Source organism: Mauremys mutica, chromosome 11 (genome assembly GCF_020497125.1).
Source record: "Mauremys mutica isolate MM-2020 ecotype Southern chromosome 11, ASM2049712v1, whole genome shotgun sequence".
In the NCBI taxonomy this organism is placed as follows: Eukaryota; Metazoa; Chordata; order Testudines; family Geoemydidae; genus Mauremys; species Mauremys mutica.
The window spans coordinates 34415135-34434746 of record NC_059082.1 but is presented as its reverse complement, the minus strand read 5'-3'; the positions used below and the strand labels follow the sequence as shown (position 1 = coordinate 34434746).

Sequence of the window (19612 nt, the reverse complement as noted above, 5' to 3'; positions counted from 1 at the left end):
TGCTTAAAAATGGCATCATGTTAAATTTGCCTCAAGGGCGTGAGTTTGGTACCATGGTTGAGTGATAACTAATGTGAGAAGCTGAGTTCCTCCCCTTCCTGTTCCAGGCAGGACCAATGTCAGACATTGGAAATGATTTCTGTAACTACAGGAAGTACAGACTTCCCCTTCACCAAGGGAGCCAGGACCAGTACTTGAAAGGGTGGAGAGGTGTCTCATCATGACGTCAGCTGCATGTATGCAACTCCTGTTGAAATTGATGGAAGCAGTGTGCAAACAACTTCTAGGGCCCCACAGGAGTTCCTGGCTCCTAGCTCTGTGCTCAGCTCTGTGCTCAGACCACTAAGCCAGTAAGACTTTCACTGTGATCTGTGGAGAACTTGCTGGTTCTTCAGAGAGCTGGTTTATCACAGGTCCTGGTTCCTCTTCCTTGTTTCCTGATGCTAAATTGCCTAAAAAAGAAGCTGAGAACACACTAACTACTCCCCATATTACTTTTCCATATAAGCAAGAGCTTGTGTTGCTACAGAAATATCACATGATCTTAGTGGGAGGAGAGGGTGTCCATAAGACAATCAAAATGTGGTTCACATCATGCAAAAATTTGGAGTGAGAAATATGAGTCCACACATCTGTCCTTTATCTAGTAGAGCAATTAAATGTACCATAGTTTAATAGGACAAGTGTAGATTGTTAGACACCATTTAACCTTTTGAAGCAAAGTACAGTCGAACCCATTTATGTCGACCTCGGTTAACTTGCCAATCCTATTAAGTCGACGGTTTACAAGTGGAACCGCCAAACTCCCTCTTTGTCTTATGAGTTTCTCATCCATTATGTCGATTTGCCGAACCCTAATATCTCGAGCCCGTCCCCGACCCACCGTGTCCCCAGCCGCCGGCTCCCCGGCTCTCCAGCCAAGCGGTTCCCCAGCCGCCCGCTTCCCGCGTCCCCAGCCGCCCGGCTCCCCGCGTCCCCGACCCACCGTGTCCCCAGCCGCCCGCTCCCCGGCTCCCCAGCCCCGCGGTTCCCCGCGTACCCGCCCGCCCGCCGGCTCCGCTTCGCCGCCCGCCCGTCCGCCCGGCTCCGCTTCCCCGCCCGCCCCCGCATACCCGGTCCCTGCCTGTCCCCGCCCGCCTGGCCCCGCATACCTGGTCCCTGCCCGTCCCCGCCCCACATACCTGGTCCCGGCTTCTCCTGCCGCCCGCCTGCCGGCTCCGCTTCCCCGCCCGCCAGTCCCCGCTTCCCCGCCCCCGCATACCCGGTCCCTGCCTGTCCCCGCCCGCCCGCCCGTCCCCGCATACCCGGTCCCTGCCCGTCCCCGCCCCACATACCTGGTCCCGGCTTCTCCTGCCGCCTGCCCGCCGGCTCCGCTTCCCCGCCCGCCGGTCCCTGCTTCCCCGCCCCCGCATACCCGGTCCCTGCCTGTCCCCGCCCGCCCGGCCCCGCATACCTGGTCCCTGCCCGTCCCTGCCCCACATACCTGGTCCCGGCTTCGCCTGCCGCCCGCCCGCCGGCTCCGCTTCCCCGCCCGCCGGTCCCCGCTTCCCCGCCCCCGCATACCCGGTCCCTGCCTGTCCCCGCCCGCCTGGCCCCGCATACCTGGTCCCTGCCCGTCCCTGCCCCACATACCTGGTCCCGGCTTCTCCTGCCGCCCGGCCGCCGGTCCCCGCTTCCCCGCCCCCGCATACCCGGTCCCTGCCTGTCCCCGCCCGCCCGCCCGGCCCCGCATACCTGGTCCCTGCCCGTCCCCGCCCCACATACCTGGTCCCGGCTTCTCCTGCCGCCGCCGGTCCCCGCTTCCCCGCCCCCGCATACCCGGTCCCTGCCTGTGCCCCCCCCGCATACCTGGTCCCTGCCCGTCCCCGCCCCACATACCTGGTCCCGGCTTAGCCTGCCGCCCGCCCGCCGGCTCCGCTTCCCCGCCCGTCCGTCCGCCCGGCTCCGCTTTGCCGGATCCAGCCACGTGCAGGCAGCGCGGTAAGGGGGCAGGGAGGGGGTGGGGGGTGGATAGGGGTTTATCTCGATCATTGGTTATCTCGACGGCTTTTGGCAAACCCCTAGGCCGTCGAGATAACAGGGTTTAACTGTATTGAATTGCACCAGTTATGACATATGTTTGTTTGTTTGTTTTCCATGTAATATAAAATAGGTTAATAGAGTTTCTATGTACTATCATGCAAAAACCACAGTCCACTCACTGCTGCCATCATTTGAAGTATCACCCAAATATTTAAGGGAATAGTGCAAAAATGTAACTGGTGGTCTTCATTTCAATGGTTTAGAAAATCTCCATAATGTAGCACAGCAATAAGCACTTGAATGGAAGCAAAAGCAAATGCAATATTTTTGTGAAAAAATAAATGTACAGTTCTGAAGTCAACATGCATTGAAACGCATTTAAAGCCAAACTCAGACCGAAGTTCAGCATTGTTAGTCCCCTGACTACCATGTCTGGTGCATGCTCAGGGCAGGGGCAACATCATACATGTTCCCAGAAGCCCATTTGACTCAGAAAAATGTATTTATTGAAGAGCACTTGACGATATTTAGAAATACATAATTTGTTTAATGTAAATAGAGAAATGAAGGGCTTTCAACCTGTAAGGATTTATTTTATAAAAAGATCTTTTAAGACTTTTTTGAGAACTTCTGGCATTATTATGATTTGCCAGAGGCCTAAAACATGCAGCTCAGTAGCAGGATTCAGGAAGAAAATTGGAGGTTAACCGAGGGTTCTTTTGTGCTGGGATACTTTGATTTGTTTAGCAAGATCAAAACATGAGTCTTGTAGTATTTATAAATTCTCATTATGTGCTAACCCTTTAAGAGGCATAGAGAGGGTACAAGAAGATGCAGCAGGCTTTCAAAAGTTGTTACAAAAAATGTAACAAAGAAACACTTTACCAAAAAGTTCAGAAAAAAGTCCTCATGTGACTCAACCTTTTGAATGCCATCAGTATCATAAATACCACTGTTACCAGCATTATAACATATTGATATTCAAATTTTATCACACCTCACTTTTTTGACATTAGTGGTTATCTACCTTATCTTGTATCAGAGTCACGATGTGTGATTTAACTCATTACTCTAAAATTAGGACAAATAGAATTTCTACCCTGAAGTCCAGCTGTTCAGCCCCTAGCTCATGAAGCTAGGCAACTCAGTTCCACCTAGATCAGAATCCAGCCTCAGAATGGTTTTTACTAATTAAGCATACCAGCTATACAGGAAGCCTGTACCCTTGGTTGCCATGATAATTCTATGTATCCAACCAAATATTCCCTGGCACCTCACAACTCATATCTTAAGAAAATTAGTGATATTTTAACAATGTGAGACAACATGTTGATAATCCATGAATCCAAAAAGATTCCCTGCCATGTTCACCATCATATATAGCATGACAGTAGGAACAGAAAACAAAATGAGGGCAATTCAACGTTTATTACTTATTTACAAACCTATAATATATGCAATATTCCAAGAACCATTATTCTTCTGAAACATTCTGTGAAATGATGTGTTTTAAAACATAATGTTGAATTGTTAATTTTATCATTTGTCACAGTAAAGAACATTTTAATAGCTCATGATATGAATAGACTATTTTGCAGCAGTAAATATTTATTTCAGAACCCTTTTAATCAGTCACCTGTGTCCTTTTACATAAAATATCCTGTTATTAAATCTATAAAATATTTTTCATAGAGCTCAAAGCATGTGTTAAAGGTGGGTAAGTGTAATTCCTATATCAGAGTTAGGTATACTGAGGCACAGAGATTAATAGCCACATTCTTAAAATATGGCCTTTAATTTTAGATACCTCAGTTTTTTAGTGGATAACTTTAGACATATTGACTAAGCTTGTCTGACTTCAGTGCCTAAAGTTAGGCTCCTAAATCCATATTTCAGTGCTTAAATCAGTGGCCTGATTGTCAGAAGTGTCCAGCACCCAGCAGAATCAATTACATCTTTGGGCCAGATCCTCAGTTGTGACAAGATGCATGCAGTGCAGCTGAGAGGGGAGGGAATACAAAGGTGGTTTAAAGTCTCCTTTTGCTGCTCCCCAGCCCTACAGCCAACCCCTAGTGTAACTTAGGGCAACACCCAGGTTGCTTTAATTTATGTGCCTTTGCCTGTGGCCTGAAGGGGACATTCCAGCAGCCAGGGGTCTATGGCGTGCAAAAGTAACCTGTCCACACAGCCTTCCTCCTCTGGCTGCAAGGGTGGATGGCATAAAGCCTCTCTGGTGGCTCTGTTATTCCTAGGGAATTTCTGATGCTGGGGGAATAATGAGGGGGCCAGATGCACCGCGTTTCCAGTTGTTGTGTGTCACTCAGATGGTGCAAAGCAATTAGAGTGGGACCAAGGATTTGGCCCCTCTATACCTGTCTATATCAGATAAGTATGCTTATCTGTAAAATGGGAATAATACTTACTCACTGCTCTGAATTGCTGTCAGATTACTGGATTAATAGTGCTATACACAAGTGCAAAGTATTGTTGTTTGGGGCACTATGTTATTCACCAGATAGTGCCAGTTGCCAAATCTACATTGACACAAAGTGAAAGGTGGTTGATCTGAAGAAACTAACCAGCTCACATACTTGGTAAATAGGAGGGTAAAGCAGCATGTGCGTCACATTTAACATACTTTTTCAGAATAGAAATATGTCCCCAGTTGTGTTTAGCCTTCTACCTGCTGCTGCTTTTTCAGAAACATTGCATGCAAACTGAATTATGCCCCTGTCAGAAATCTACTCATCACTCAGGGTTGTTTGATTTAAAAACAGTTTCTTTGACTCATCCATCCCTCGCAAGGACATTTTACGTAGATATGAAATGTCTCTCTCTAATCTGTCATACTGGCAGCTCACACATCATGGCAGAATCTAAGGGCTTGTGGAGTTTATATGAAGAGTCAGCACACTTTCCATTTTACATAAGCACCAAATGGAAGAAGTTGGGTAACTGAAGAGCTCTGGGTATTGGTAAAGGGATATGAAACCCTTTGGCTTTAGTTCAGTGATATGAATCCAGAACTGGATGGCACCAATAAAAAATGTAACTGTCAGATGGTGGTTAGTGACCCTACAAGAAGTAAGTTGTTAGGACAACTGAGAAACCTCAGTGCTGCTCCCATATGATGTCAGTCATATGAGATGGGGCCGTTGGCCTTGAGAACTAATCCCCAGAGTGACCAGGAGGAGTCACCAGCTCAGCAGTGAGTGGTGCCTCCAGTGACAGGCCCCAAATGATGAAGTCTCTAGGAAGCTACCTATCGTGAGAGAATATCAATTGATTAGGTATAGTTCCAATAGAACATACTTGTTCCTAAATTACTAATGAGGCATAAAACAGAGAAGTTTCTTTTAAAAATGTGATCAGAATTTGAGTTGCAGGAATAAGACTCCCCCTCCTAAGATTGAGGTGGGCTGCCTAAAAAAGAATAGGATGTAATAGTGTTATATAGTTTCTTTATGGTTATATAGTTTCTTTATGGGCCAGAGTTCTCATAACTACCTTTAAATTCAGCAGAATCTATCTGGTCTTCTCAGTGAGAATATGCAAAACCTTTAAGGCTTCTTGGTTGGCTTTGGGAAGGGGTTTATAGGAGAAAGGAGCTGGATGAAAGTCTTGGAACTTGCTTTTGTGAAAATGGTATGACAAAACTCAGTGTCAAATTTGTGTTTATTACACAACAGTTTATTTTTCAGTTTCATAAGAGTTTGTAGATTTCTTGAAAAGATTGCTGTCAGCTTGCAAATTTTTGTTGCTTGAGAAACTGACTGTCAGACTATTTGTAAAGAGATTACCTATATTTCAGTGGCTGAGGAATTTGCTACCTGTGAGGAATTTGGTTTGAAGGAGGGTATTTGATTTCCTATTTTTGCCAGGGCTGTCTTAAAAATTATTTGTATTTATTTGTAGTGTGGCAGCACGTAGGAGCCCTAGTCATGGATCAGGACCCCATTGTGCTAGGGGCCATACAAATAGAACAAGAATAGCCCCTGCCCAAAGAGCTTACAGTCTAACGGCAGTGGTCCCTTTGATTTATGTGCAAAGAAAAGATGCATAATCTAGCTCTGCATTTGCAATTTTTCCAAATGTAATGCCAAAGAGATTGCTGTATCGGTCTTTCCCATCAGTAGCTTTTCAGCATCATAGATTCATAGAGTTGAAGATAAAGCTAACATCTGAGTCTCTCTAAAAAGAAACAAACAAAATATCTATTAAATTCTAAGTACATTTGAGAGATTTCCAGTATACCTGGCTTTTCTCCTACAATTTTTTGTCTTTTTGTATCATTTGTAGTTACTGCCAAGACTGAGCTCAGCACCACAGCCGCAGGATCTGATAAATAGATAGAATCAATAATGCACTTTTCTAAATTAGATTCAGAGGGAATTAGATGTAGAGGAAGAGGGATCACTACTACACACACTAATGGTTGAGCCAGGCTGAATTTAAATGCAACTTCCCAAACTCAAGGAGAGAAAGTTTGCTGACAGTCACAAACCTTAATCTGCCAGGAATCGTGCATTAATTAATGATAAAGTGAGAGAAGAGCTTCTATTGCCTGAGGAGGATTCAGTGTTGGGACAGGAAAATATATACACGTATTAGGCCAGATGCTCAGCTGATGTAAATCTGTGTTGTTCTATTGAAGTCATAGAGCTATGCCAATTTATCCCACCACAGCAACTGATAAATTAGGTTCTAGATTCTCTAAATTTTAACAGCTCCGTTACATAAACACATGTTAATATATCAGGGGTCTTTTTTTTAGTCCTAAATGGGCAGCACTACTAATAGCCTGGACCTTGAGGATTTTTGACATTCAGCTGAAACATGCTGAGCAGAGGTCTTCCTTTACGACCAGATGGCCACATCCAACATGATCATCTTGTCCTATACAAACCATGCCTGACTATAGCTTCGTGACTGAAAAGCCATTGGTAACTTCACTTTCTAGAGTTAGCTTATATTGGAGAGAGTCTTTTTGTTCCATCTGCTGTCCACAATGCCTTAGGCCCTGGTAATTCTATCAACCTGCTCCTGCAGAAACATCCACATGGGGGTCCTAGAGCATTCTCGTTGAACCAGTCCACTGAGGATGGTTGGACCTCCACATCCCTCTGTGTTGGCTCCAAGGTCCCCAGCACTATTCCCTGAGAGGGGGGTTGCAGTGCAGGGATGCTCAAGGCCATTTTTACACCTTTGATTCTTCGTCTGAGCTCTTCTCCCTGTGTTGATGTGGCTTGTGTGCTCTGTCCATTGGATCGTTCACGTTTAAACATTTTGCCCCTTTCTGAAATGTGGCAAATAGTAAAACAGAAACCCAAGAACTGCTACTGGATAAAGCAACACAGACAATAAGAAAAAGCCTTTAGCTGGTCATGAGCTGGATTTTTGAGCAGAGTGTTAGGTGGCAGAGAACTGGAGCAATTCTTGATCAGGAAAGACACTGTGCTGAGCTATGGATACAATAGTCCCCAGTGTCTTTTGTTTGCTCCCTATGGTGAAATGATTGCTCATTTGGCTAAAATATGTCATTGCAGTTAGCAGTAGAAAACATTTATTAGATCATTGCATCTATTCCTTAGCTAAAGAATTTATCAGATATTAACCTTATACCTAACATGATCTTAGCTAGCATCTAAGAGCTGTGTGATGAGCTCAATCTCAAATTTTGGTATTTCTTTTTCATTATGTAGGGGAGGTAGCTTGGTTGATAAATCAAACAGACAGTTGATCATCCAGATCTATAAAAGAGGAAAGTAGAAACAAAAGAGACTTTAGTCTGGCAAAGGTCTGCATGCACGTTCCATGTGTCACTCAGGCTACTAGGATATTATTATCCTTATTTAGCATCATGCGTGTGCATTGAGCTTTACAAGCAATAATAAAATAACAAGGGTGACCAGACAGCAAGTGTGAAAAATTGGAATGGGGTGGGGGATAATAGAAGCCTATATAAGAAAAAGACCCAAAAATGGGGACTGTCCCTATAAAATCGGGACATCTGGTCACCCTACATTGCACCCCATAATGCTTTATGGGAATATGCTTGGCTAAAACATTCCAGTTACATCATACAAGCTATGTCATACAGGATAAAATGGATTTATTTGGGGTTTGGACCCCATTTGGAACTGGGCATCTGGGTGTTGGAGACAGGAACACTTCTTCAGGTGTTTTCAGTTAAGCCTGCAGCTTTTGGGGGACCTGGTTCAGACTTGGACCTGTGTTTGCAGCAGGCTAGCATGTCTGGCTCAAACAAGGCAAGTTTCTGGAGTCCCAAGCTGGCAGGGAAAACAGGTTAGAAGTAGTCTCAGCACATCAGTTCCCAAGGGGTTTCTGTGATCCAAACCGTCACATACACACCTACCCACATTGAAATCAATTTGGAGGCACAGGTATAGTTTAGGGCAGAATTTGTCCCAAGTTCCCTCCCTAGAGAAGCTTAGAATGTAAAGGAAATTACTAGAATTGGGTAAGACCACAAACAATATTCAGTAAATATTCATTTAAATCTCTCAGACAACTGGTAAAACAAGCTACAGACAAGACTTATTTGCAGCAAATATGTGGTAAATTCATTTTGATTAATTAATACTGCTGAAAAAATTGCAGTTTGCTCAATAGAAATCCATGACCAGAGGTGACATTTGTCCAATTAAGAATTAATCATCAAGCACTAGCAATTCCACCTTTCCCTTTCTAGTCAAGTGCTTTATTAGAATCCATATCCACATGAGTAAATTAGTATTTGGGGGATGTCAGTAGATAAGGAACCTTTTTAAAGGCTACAAAGATACTTTTCTCCTGCTTCTACATCAATTATTGCACTTATTATTGTAAACACAAGTGGGGTCAAGACTTTTCTTCTTTTCCATACTATATTCAAGGCCAAGTGCTGACATAAACCATTCCTAAAATATGTGCTCTCTAGTCAAGGAGTCACCTGGGAATGTCACAGAGTGGCAAGTCTTTGAATAGCAATGTCAAAGCTGAAACATAGGAGAGTTAGTATAAAAGCAAAAAATGGCCAATGAGACCTAGGGCCATAGAGGCTGGGACTCTCAACATCTAAGGATGTTAAGAGTCCAGCTCATATCAGTGAGAGATGGGGATGTAATTCCCAGAGGCACCTCTGAAAATCTTAAATTGCGTCCACACTACCCCAAATTCAACCTGGCAATGTCAATTTCAGCACTAATCCCCTCGTCGGGGAGGAGTACAGAAATAGATTTTAAGCGCCCTTTAAGTTGACAAAAATGGCTTCGTCGACGTCTTGTGGATGGGTGCAGGCTTAAATCGATCTAAGGCTGCTAAATTCGACCTAAACTCATAGTGTAGACCAGGGCGTTGTCATAGTGCCCTTGTCTACAAGTATGACAACTCTTGGTATTAGTATATGCGTCTTAAGCATTCCAGATGAATCTGCACTATTGATTTATATAACACAAAAACATTTATAATGCCATCTTTCTCCATCCCATTACTTATGCATACTAGCATCTTATTTGATATTTTGACTACAGCTGCACATTGAGCTAACACCTTCATTGAGCTGTCTACAGCGATGTCCAGGTCCCTGAGCTGACACTGTTAATTGAAAAGGTGTATGTTTTAACTCTGGATATTTGTTATCCATATAAATGTCCAATCCTTTTTTGAATTTTGGTAAGATATTGGCCTCAATGATATCTACTTCAATTTTTTTTCAAATGTGCATTGCTTTTCATATGTTAACATTGATTGCCATCATATTGCGCATTGTAGACTAATAAAACTCCCTTATACATACCTAGAAAGACTGACAGGATAGACCCAGACATTTTAAAAATATTTAAATAATCATCTCCCCAGCCCTTGGTTATACAACTTTTTTTTTATCAGCAGATGATGGGTCACATCTGCTAGTGAACATTTTAGCTGTTTAAAGCATCCATCCATGATATGAACATCTCAAGTTAAAAGTAGAGATGGGCCCTAACCAAAACACCCCAAAATTTGGGGAACTTCTCATTCTGACCAGTTCAGGCCAAGTCCATTTCTGTTTAAAACATCCTAACATGACCTCAGTAATCCACATAGCATATTATTCTCTTGTTGATTCAGTGAAACTCCTCCATTAAAGTCAATGGGGATTTATGTGCAAACATGGAAGGGAGAATACTCTCAAGATTTGTTTTGATATTAAGGCATTTCTTAATAACAACCAAGCCACTCCTGCTTGGTTATCTTGACCTGTTCACAGCCCTGAGTATTAGTTTACTTATCTGTGCCTTGTAACCTCATATTTCCAATGTGCAATCAGCTCATGCTCACAGTACACAGTGTTCTGAATTCACTGATTGAACCACAGATAAATACAAAATGGATGGGATTAAAGCAGAACATGAATGTTTTATAAAAGGCTTTGGAGAAAAATGATAGAAGTGTAAACAACAAATTGTATGTCACAATTCATAATTAGAATGGCAGAAAAGCTTACATATAATTACACATATTGTAATGGCCAAGTGCTGCTTAGGTGCATTGTATTCTTGGACTGCGTTTCATAATATACATTGTAGCATGCCCAAAAATCAATGGAAAGGGTAATGGTTATAGTAAAGGTGGATTAAAATAATGAGCCTAAAGATTAATGACAAATGTAATAAGCCCATCCAAAGGGGTTCTGATGATTTCAACCCACCAGACCAATGTTCAAGCAGTCTATTAGATTGCAAAATTCTCAGCATTAACGGTTCTTTCCTGCTTCTCTCTCCCTTTAATTTACATTGTGACAGGACATGAAAAGCTTTTTTTAACAAGCTAAACCCAGGTTTTGAATTTTACAATGGCTCTTTTTTAAACAATTAATGCTGAAGGGAACACAAGAAACTAGGAAGGAACATGATCCCACAGTTTATGTGAAAATGCTTTTCCTTTTAAATATTATGAAACCTTAATCTGTGCTCTTTAGAGCAGAGGTAATGGAATTACGTAAAGGATTTGAGAAATATCTGTTAAAGTAACTAATACTTTCCATTGTGCAAGCTAAAGCTCTACCTCCCTGTATACCTAATATGGGGAAGGTAAAGGAAAGAAATAGATATAAGAAAGATTTAATTTTTTTCACTCAAATTTAAAAGATCCATTGGGCAAATATACAGAATTATTTAAGAAACATACTCAGGCCCCTTAATCCATGCTTGGATTATTTGTCTTTTCTAGGTGTCTGACATGTTAAATTGGTAACTAGTCTTATACAAATGCAATAAACTTATTCTGTAAGTATGACCATGTCTTTCACTTGTGCTGCTGAAGGTCCCAGGTTTCATCTTCACTGATGTTAAGTATATATGTATCTGTCCAGCACCAGTTCATTACAAATGCTCCCTCTGATGTGTCAGACTACAAATTGTACTTACATAAGATCCAGTTGTAATGAAGTATCAGAGGGGTAGCCATGTTAGTCTGTATCCAAAAAAAACAACGAGGAGTCTGGTGGCACCTTAAAGACTAAGGGTATGTCTACACTATGAAATCAGGTCGATTTTATAGAAGTCAATCTTTAGAAAGGGATTTTATACAGTTGATTGTGTATGTCCCCACTAAGCGCATTAAGTTGGCGGAATGTGTCCTCAATACCACGGCTAGCATCAACTCACGGAGCAGTGCAGTGTGGGTAGCTATCCCATAGTCCCCACAGTCTCTGCTGCCCATTGGAATTCTGGGTTAAGCTCCCAATGCCTGATGGGGCAAAAACATTGTTGTGGGTGGTTTTGGGTACATGTCATCAGTCACCCCTACCTCCTTCCCTTCCTCCCTCCCTCCCTCCGTGAAAGCAGTGGCAGACAATCATTTTGGACCTTTTTTCCTGGGTTACCCATGCAGATGCCATAGCATGGCAAGCATGGAGCCTGCTCAGCTCACTACTGCTGTTGTGAGCATAGTAAACATCTAGCGCATTATCCTGCAGTATGTGCAAAACCTGGCTAGGAGCCGCCAGCACAAGGACGATTGTGAGGAGGACATGGACATAGATGTTCCTGAAAGCACGGGATGTTGCAATTGGGACATCATGGCGGCAGTGGGGCAGGTTGATACAGTGGAGCGCCAATTCTGGGCCTGGCAAACAAGCACAGACTGGCGGGACCACATAGTGTTGCGGGTCTGGGATGATTCCCAGTGGCTGAGAAACTTTCGCATGCATAAGGCCACTTTCCTGGAACTTTGTGAGTTGCTTTCCCCTGCCCTGAAGCACAGAAATACCAAGATGAGAGCTGCCCTGACAGTTGAGAAGTGAGTGGCGATAGCCCTGTGGAAGCTTGCAACACCAGACAGCTACCGGTCAGTCAGGAATCAATTTGGAGTGAGCAAATCTACTGGGGGGGCTGCTGTGATCCAAGTAGCCAAGGCAATCACTAACCTTCTGCTAGCAAGGGTAGTGACTCTGGGAAATGTGCAGGTCATACTGGATGGCTTTGCTGCAATGGGGTTCCTTAACTGTGGTGGGGCAATAGACGGAATGCATACCCCTATCTTGGCACCGGACCACCTTGCCAACCAGTACGTAAACCTCAAGGGGTACTTCTCAATGGTGCTGCAAGCAATGGTGAATCACAAGGGACGTTTCACCAACATCAACGTGGGATGGCTGGGAAAGGTGCATGATGTTCACATCTTTAGGAACTCTGGGCTGTTTGAACAGCTGCAAGAAGGGACTTATTTCCCAGACCAGAAAATTACTGTTGGGGATGTTGAAATGCCAATAGTTATCCTTGGAGACCCAGCCTACCCCTTGCTCCCATGGCTTATGAAGCCATACACAGGCAGCCTGGACAGTAATAAGGAGCAGTTCAACTATAGGCTGAGCAAATGCAGAATGATGGTAGAATGTGCCTTTGGATGTTTAAAAGCTCGCTGGTGCTGTTTGCTGACTAGGTTAGACCTCAGTGCAACCAATATTCCCATTGTTATTGCTACTTGCTGTGTGCTCCATAATATCTGTGAGAGTAAGGGGGAGATGTTTATGGTGCGGTGGGAGGTTGAGGCAAATCGCCTGGCGGCCAATTTTGAGCAGCCAGACACCAGGGCACTTAGAAGAGCACAGCTAGGCATGTTGTGCATCAGAGAGGCTTTGAAAACCAGTTTCATGACTGCCCAGGCTACAGTGTGACAGCTGTGTGTGTTTCTCCTTGATGCAAACCCGCCCCCTCTGTTGATTTTAATTCCCTGTAAGTCAGCCACTCTCCCCCTTCAATCACAACTGGCAAAGGAAATAAAGTCACTATTGTTTTGAAACCATGCATTCTTTCTTTATTAATTAAAAAAAAAAGTGAGATAACTGATAAGGTGGCGTGGGGGAGGAGGGGAAGGACAAGGCCACATTGCTTATTGTAGCCACACTACAAATCAAAACTGTTTGAATGACAGCCTTCTGTTGCTTGGGCCATCCTCTGGAGTGGAGTGGCTGGGTGCCTGAAGCCTCCCCCATCCCGTGTTCTTGGGCATCTGGGTGAGGAGGATATGGAACTTGGGGAGGAGGGCAGGTGGTTATACAGTGGATGCAGTGGCGGTCTGTGCTCTTGTTGCCTTTCCTGCAGCTCCACCAGATGCCTGAGTATGTCTGTCTGCTCCCCCATTAGCCTCAGCATCGCCTCCTGCCTCTGCTCATCACACTCACTGTATGCTTTCCTGGCCTCTGTATGCCTCCATGCATTCAGCTGTGCCCTATCAGTGCGGGAGGACTTCATGAGCTCGGAAAACATGTAATCGCGAGTGCGGTTTTTTTGCCTTCTAATCTGCGATAACCTCTGGGACAGAGATGATAGGGGGAGCGTAGGAACATTTGCACCCACAGGGGGATAAAAAGGGAGAGTATAATTAAGAAGATACATTTCCGAGAACAAAAGGGAGACTCTTTCACAGTGAATCAAGCAATTCACAGCAGACAGCACATGTGCTTTAAGTACAAGGTCGCATTTTGCCTTTTATATTGAGTGCCTGCTGGTATGGTGACACATCACACACGGCTGGGCAACAGAATTCAGTTTCCAGGCAGCCATGGTAAGCCAAAGGGTACCTGGGGTTGGCTTCTTCTGCCTTCATACCATGTGGCAATGGTTTCAAACTGCAGCACCTTCCTTTCCCATAGCAAGCAATGCCAGCTGGGTTTGCCATTTAAACGGAGGAGCTGCTGGTTTTGGGTATATGTGCAGCACACCCCTTCTCCCACCCCACCGTGTGGCTGTTCTCTGGGATGATCCCTTTTAGCCAAGCGCAAACAGCCCAGCATGAATGGGTTTCTTTTATTGTTCCCTTACAAAAATTCCCCTATTTCAACCAGTTGACCATGAATTATATCACTCTCCTAAGGCTAACACAGAAAGATACAGACCAAATGTTGCTTGAATGTGACCAAAACCCAGGACCATTCACTGCCATGCTTTTTGCTGCAATGATTCCAGGCTACTTGCTACTGGCTTGGCGTGGTAAAGTGTCCTACCGTGGAGGACAGAAACCTCCACAGAAACCTTCTGCAAAGGCTTTCAGAGTACCTCCAGAAGAGCTTCATGAATATGTCCCTGGAGGATTCCTGCTCCATCCCCAGACACATTAACAGACTTTTCCAGTAGCTATACTGGCTACAACTGCATCCCAAGTCCTCAGGGAAAATCAGACATTAAACGCAATTGCTTTTAAACCCTGTAGTGTAGTTACAAATGTGCACTCACCAGAGGTGCCTTCTCCAGTTTCAGGGACCAGGAACCCGCCTTGGGAGGGTATTGGCTCCAGGATGATGAAAAGGTCCTGGCTGCCAGGGAGAATGGATTCTCTGCTTGCCTGCTGTGCATTCTCCTCCTCTTCCTCATCCACAAAATCCACCCCCCTTGCAGGTGTCCACAGACAGTGGTGGGGTAGTGGTAGGGTCCCCCCATAGAATGCCATGCAGCTGATCATAGAAGTGGCATGTATGAGGCTCTGACCCTGAGCAACTGTTTTTGTCTCCTTTGTCTTTTGGTAGGCTTGCCTGAGCTCCTTAACTTTCACATGGCACTGCTGTGTGTCCCTGTTGTAGCCTCTCTCCACCGTGCCCTGTGCGATTTTGGCATATATGTTAGCATTTCTTCTTTTTGATCAGAGTTTGGCCAGCACAGATTCTTCTCCCTATACAGCAATCAGATCCAGTGTCTCCCATTCGGTCCATGCTGGAGCTCGTTTGTGATACTGGGACTGCATGGTCACCTCTGCCTCTGAGCTCGCTATGCTGACCAAACAGGGAAATGAAATTCAAAATTTCCCGCGGCTTTTCCTGTGTACCTAGCTAGTGCATTGAAGTTGAAAGTGCTGTCCAGAGCGATCACATTGGAGCATTCTGGGATAGCTCCCGGAGGCCAGTACTGTCGAATTGCATCTGCACTACCCCAAATTCAACCTAGCAAGGTCGATTTTAGCACTACTCCCCTCGCCGGAGAGGAATACAGCAGTTGATTTTAAGAGCCCTTTAGGTCGACGGAATGGGGTTGGATGTGTAGAGGCATTGCCTATAAAATCGACCTAACCTTGTAGTGTAGATCAGGGCTAACAGATTATTTGGGCATAAGCTTTCATGGGTAAAAAACCCACTTCTTCAGATGCAGTCAACTTCATATAAAGTGGGAATCCATCATTTACCTCAGAATGCCACAGTTGTGTGCCTGCAGTGCTTTCCTTTGAAGGCCGCTGGGATTGCTTAAATTCATTGCCGTAGGAATGCATAGTGATTCGGTATTGGCAGGAGAGCAACATCAACAGAATGATTGTTACCATTAAAATAATGTCACTACGTTTTTAAAAATGACACACAAGATTTCTTCTCTAATGTGTTACTAATTTTTATTTGCCATTTGTCATGACTCATGTCATTCTGTCTTTTTCCCCATATTTGGTTTCGCTCCATTGTATAGAAGCAATGAGCTGGGGGTTATACAGTGATTTAGGAAGGTAGGGCTGCTGCTGGTATTGTATTTTCTGTTTGGCTTAGGAAAAAGGTATGAAAACCAGATACATCATTTAATTAATTGCTCCTAATGAAATAGGGTACTATGGAAGTGTGGTATGCAGGGGCGGCTCTAGCTTTTTTGCCGCCCCAAGCACGGCAGGCAGGCTGCCTTCGGCAGCTTGCCTGCAGGAGGTCCGCCGGTCCCGCGGCTTCAGTGTACCCGCTGCCGAATTGCCGCCGAATCCTCAGGACCGGCGGACCTCCCGCAGGAAAGCCGCCAAAAGGCTACCTGACTGCCTCCCTCACAGGGACCGGCAGGCCGCCCCCCCACGGCTTGCTACACCAGGCACACGCTTGGAGCGCTGGTGCCTGGAGCCGCCGCTGGTGGTACCAGTAGTATATTTGGCCCATGGCTGTACAATACCACAGTCCTTTTTGGACCACATGGATTCTACAAAAATCTGTACAAGTTCATAACAAAGAAGTGGGCTGTAATTCAAGTTTACCAATCCAGAGTGTCCCTTTTTATAATATATTTGATTTCCAAAATGTACTGTTTATTTTCTTGTAAAACTTATAGTTTTAGTTCAATATGATGCAGTTGCAAAAGAGGCTAATATCATTCTGGGGTGTATTAACAGGAGTGTTGTATGTAAGACATGGGAGGTAATTGTCCAACTCCACCTGGCATTTGGCACTCAGTTTGAGTATTGTGTCCAACTCTGGGCACAATGCTTTAGAAAAGTTGTGGACAAATTAGAGTCCAGAGGAGAGCAACGAAAAATGATAAAAGGTTTAGAAAACCTGAGCTATGAGGAAAAGTTAAAAAACCAAACGTGTTTAGTCTTGAGAAAAGAAGGTTGAGGGGGGACCTGATAACTAGGGTCCTACTAAATTCACTGTCAATTTTGGTCAATTTCACGGTCATAGGATTTTAAAAATTGTAAATGTCATGATTTCAGCTATTTAATTCTCAAATTTCACAGTGTTGTAATTGTAGGGGTCCTGACCCAAAAGGGAGTTGTGGGAGGGTTACAAGGTTACTGTAGGGGGGTTGCGGTACTGCTACACTTCCTTCAGAGCAGGGCTCCCGGCCAGCAGCTGCTGCTCTCCAGCTGCTCAGCTCTGAAGGCAGCACTGCCACCAGCAGCAGCAGCGCAGAAGTAAGGATGGCATGGTATGGTATTGCCTCCCTTACTTCTGCGCTGATGCTGGTGGGGCGCCGCCTTCGGAGCTGAGTGCCTGGCCACCAGCCACTGCTCTCCAGCCACCAGCCGCCACTCTCCAGCCACCCAGCTCTGAAGGCAGTGCAGAAGTAAGGGTGGCAATACTGCATACACACCCCCAAATAACCTTCCGACCCTCCTGCAACTCCCTTTTGGGCCAGGACTCCCAATTTGAGAAATGCTGGTCTCTCCCGTGACATTTGTATAATATAGGGTAAAAGCACACAAAAGACCAGATTTCACAGGGGGAGACGAGATTTCATGGCTGGTGATGCGTTTTTCATGGCCATGAGTTTGGTAGGGCCCTACTGATAACATTTTTCACATATATTAAAGGAGAACTGTGATCAATTGTTCTCCATGTTGACTAAAGGTAAGACAAGAAGTAATGGACTTAATCTGCAGCAAGGGAGATTTACACTAGATATTAGAAAAAACTTTCTAAGTATAAGGGTAGTTAAACTCTGGAAACAGCTTTGTAGGGAGGTTGAGGAATCCCCATCATTGGAGGTTTTTAAGAACAGGTTGTACAAACACCTGTCACGGATGGTCTAGGGTCTAGTGCCGGGGCTGGACTCAATGACTTTTTGAGTTTCTTTCCAGCCCTACACTTCTATGATTCTGTTTCTTTTTTGAATAAAAAGGGTGGCATGGATTCATATTTTTCCTTGTAGACTTTCTGTTCAATTCATTTGCTGCCCAGAACTTAGAGGCAATACAATATATTTTTTAAATGATACAGCCCATCTTGGTCACTTTAATTTTCAACTTACAAAGATATGTAAATATATTCATCTGATTTGTTTGAAAATATATACTCAGCAATATATATACACTAAAATGCCTGAGTTGGCAAACTTCAAAGTTCTTTGATCACAGAGATACCAAGGCCATACCTACATTAGCGAGCTTACAGCTGCACAGCTGTACTGATGCAGCTGTGCCATTGTAAGATCACTCATGTAGCTGCTCTATGCCAACGGGAGAGAGCTCTCCCATCAATTTAATAAAACCACCACCACGAGCGGCAGTAGCTACGCTGGCGAGAGATGCTCTCCCACTGACATAGCGCTGTGCACATTACCACTTATGCCAGCGAAACTAAGTCGCACAGGGGGCTGGGTTTTGTTGTTATTTTTCACACCCATGAGTGACATAAGTTTTGCTGACATAAGTGGTAGTGTAGACCTAATACATAAGTGGTAGTGTAGCGCAGAATTACCTTAAGATAAGGTCATTCATTTGACTGTGGCCCACGCACTGAGCAGCACTATTTCAAAGTCAGAGTCAGTTTTGAAATTACCCCCTACAAAAAGCCATACTTCTTCTTCGAGTGATTGCTCATATGCATTCCAGTTAGGTGTGCGCGCACCGCGTGCACGCTCGTCGGAAGATTTTTACCCTAGCAACACTCGGTGGGTCGGCTGGGCGCCCCCTGGAGTGGCGCCGCTATAGCGCTAGATATATACCCCTGCCGACCCATCCGCTCCTCAGTTCCTTCTTACCGCCCGTGACGGTCGTTGGAACAGTGGAGTGCGGCACTGCTGTCCTCCACAGCCCTAGCTTCTCACTTGTTTCTCTACATAGTTGTTGTATATAGTTCAAAAGTTTAGTATAGTTAGATTTAGTTTACTAGTTTTAGTTGTAGTTAGTATATAGTTACACGGGGAAATTGGGGGGCTAACCCCTTCTTTTTCCCCCAACCCGGTGCGGGCCCATGCCCAAGGCACCGGGCTTTAAGCCATGCTCGGCCTGCCAGAAGCCGCTGCCGGTTGGAGACCCTCACGATTCTTGACTGCGGTGCTTAGGAGAATCTCACCTTCCAGATAAGTGCCGCATTTGCAAGTCTTTCAAGCCAAGGACAAAAAAGGAGCGGGACTTTCGCTTGAAGCAGCTCCTAATGGAGTCGGCACTTAGCCCTGCGGCGCTGGCACCATCCGCCCTGCAGTCAGTTTCGGTACGGAGTGCGCCTGCAGTTCCAGCTCGTTCCGGTACCGACGTCCAGCGAAAACAACAGCTGGCACCGCCCCCCCGGCACCGTTCCCTTTCTCCTCCGGGGAAACGCAAAGCGGCACCGGCCTCGTCCAAGAAGGTCTCTGCACCTAGGCCTGCAACCCGACCTCCGGCACCGGCACTGGCACCGGCGCCGGCACCTCCGGAACCGACAGCGCACCAACCTAGCGCTGTACCGTTGACTCCGGCACCACAAGAGCCGTCGAGTCCGGTTCTACCTTGCTCCCCGGTGCACACCGCGGTTGAGCTAGCTCTCCCGTCAACGCCAGAGACTTTTTTGACGGCGAGAGAGCTTATTGCATTGACGGAGCCAACGCATCCTCAACCCCCGGCACCGCCAGTGTGGGTTATTAAATCAACGGGCAAGCCGGACATAATGAGGCCT

General features: G+C 45.2%; 1 protein-coding gene across 3 annotated transcripts in view; it reads left to right on the top strand.

The window, feature by feature from the left end:
* CIB2 (calcium and integrin binding family member 2) overlaps positions 1–19612 on the top strand; it is a 143660-nt gene that overhangs the window by 92243 nt on the left and 31805 nt on the right. The gene's annotated exons all lie outside the window — the stretch shown is intronic.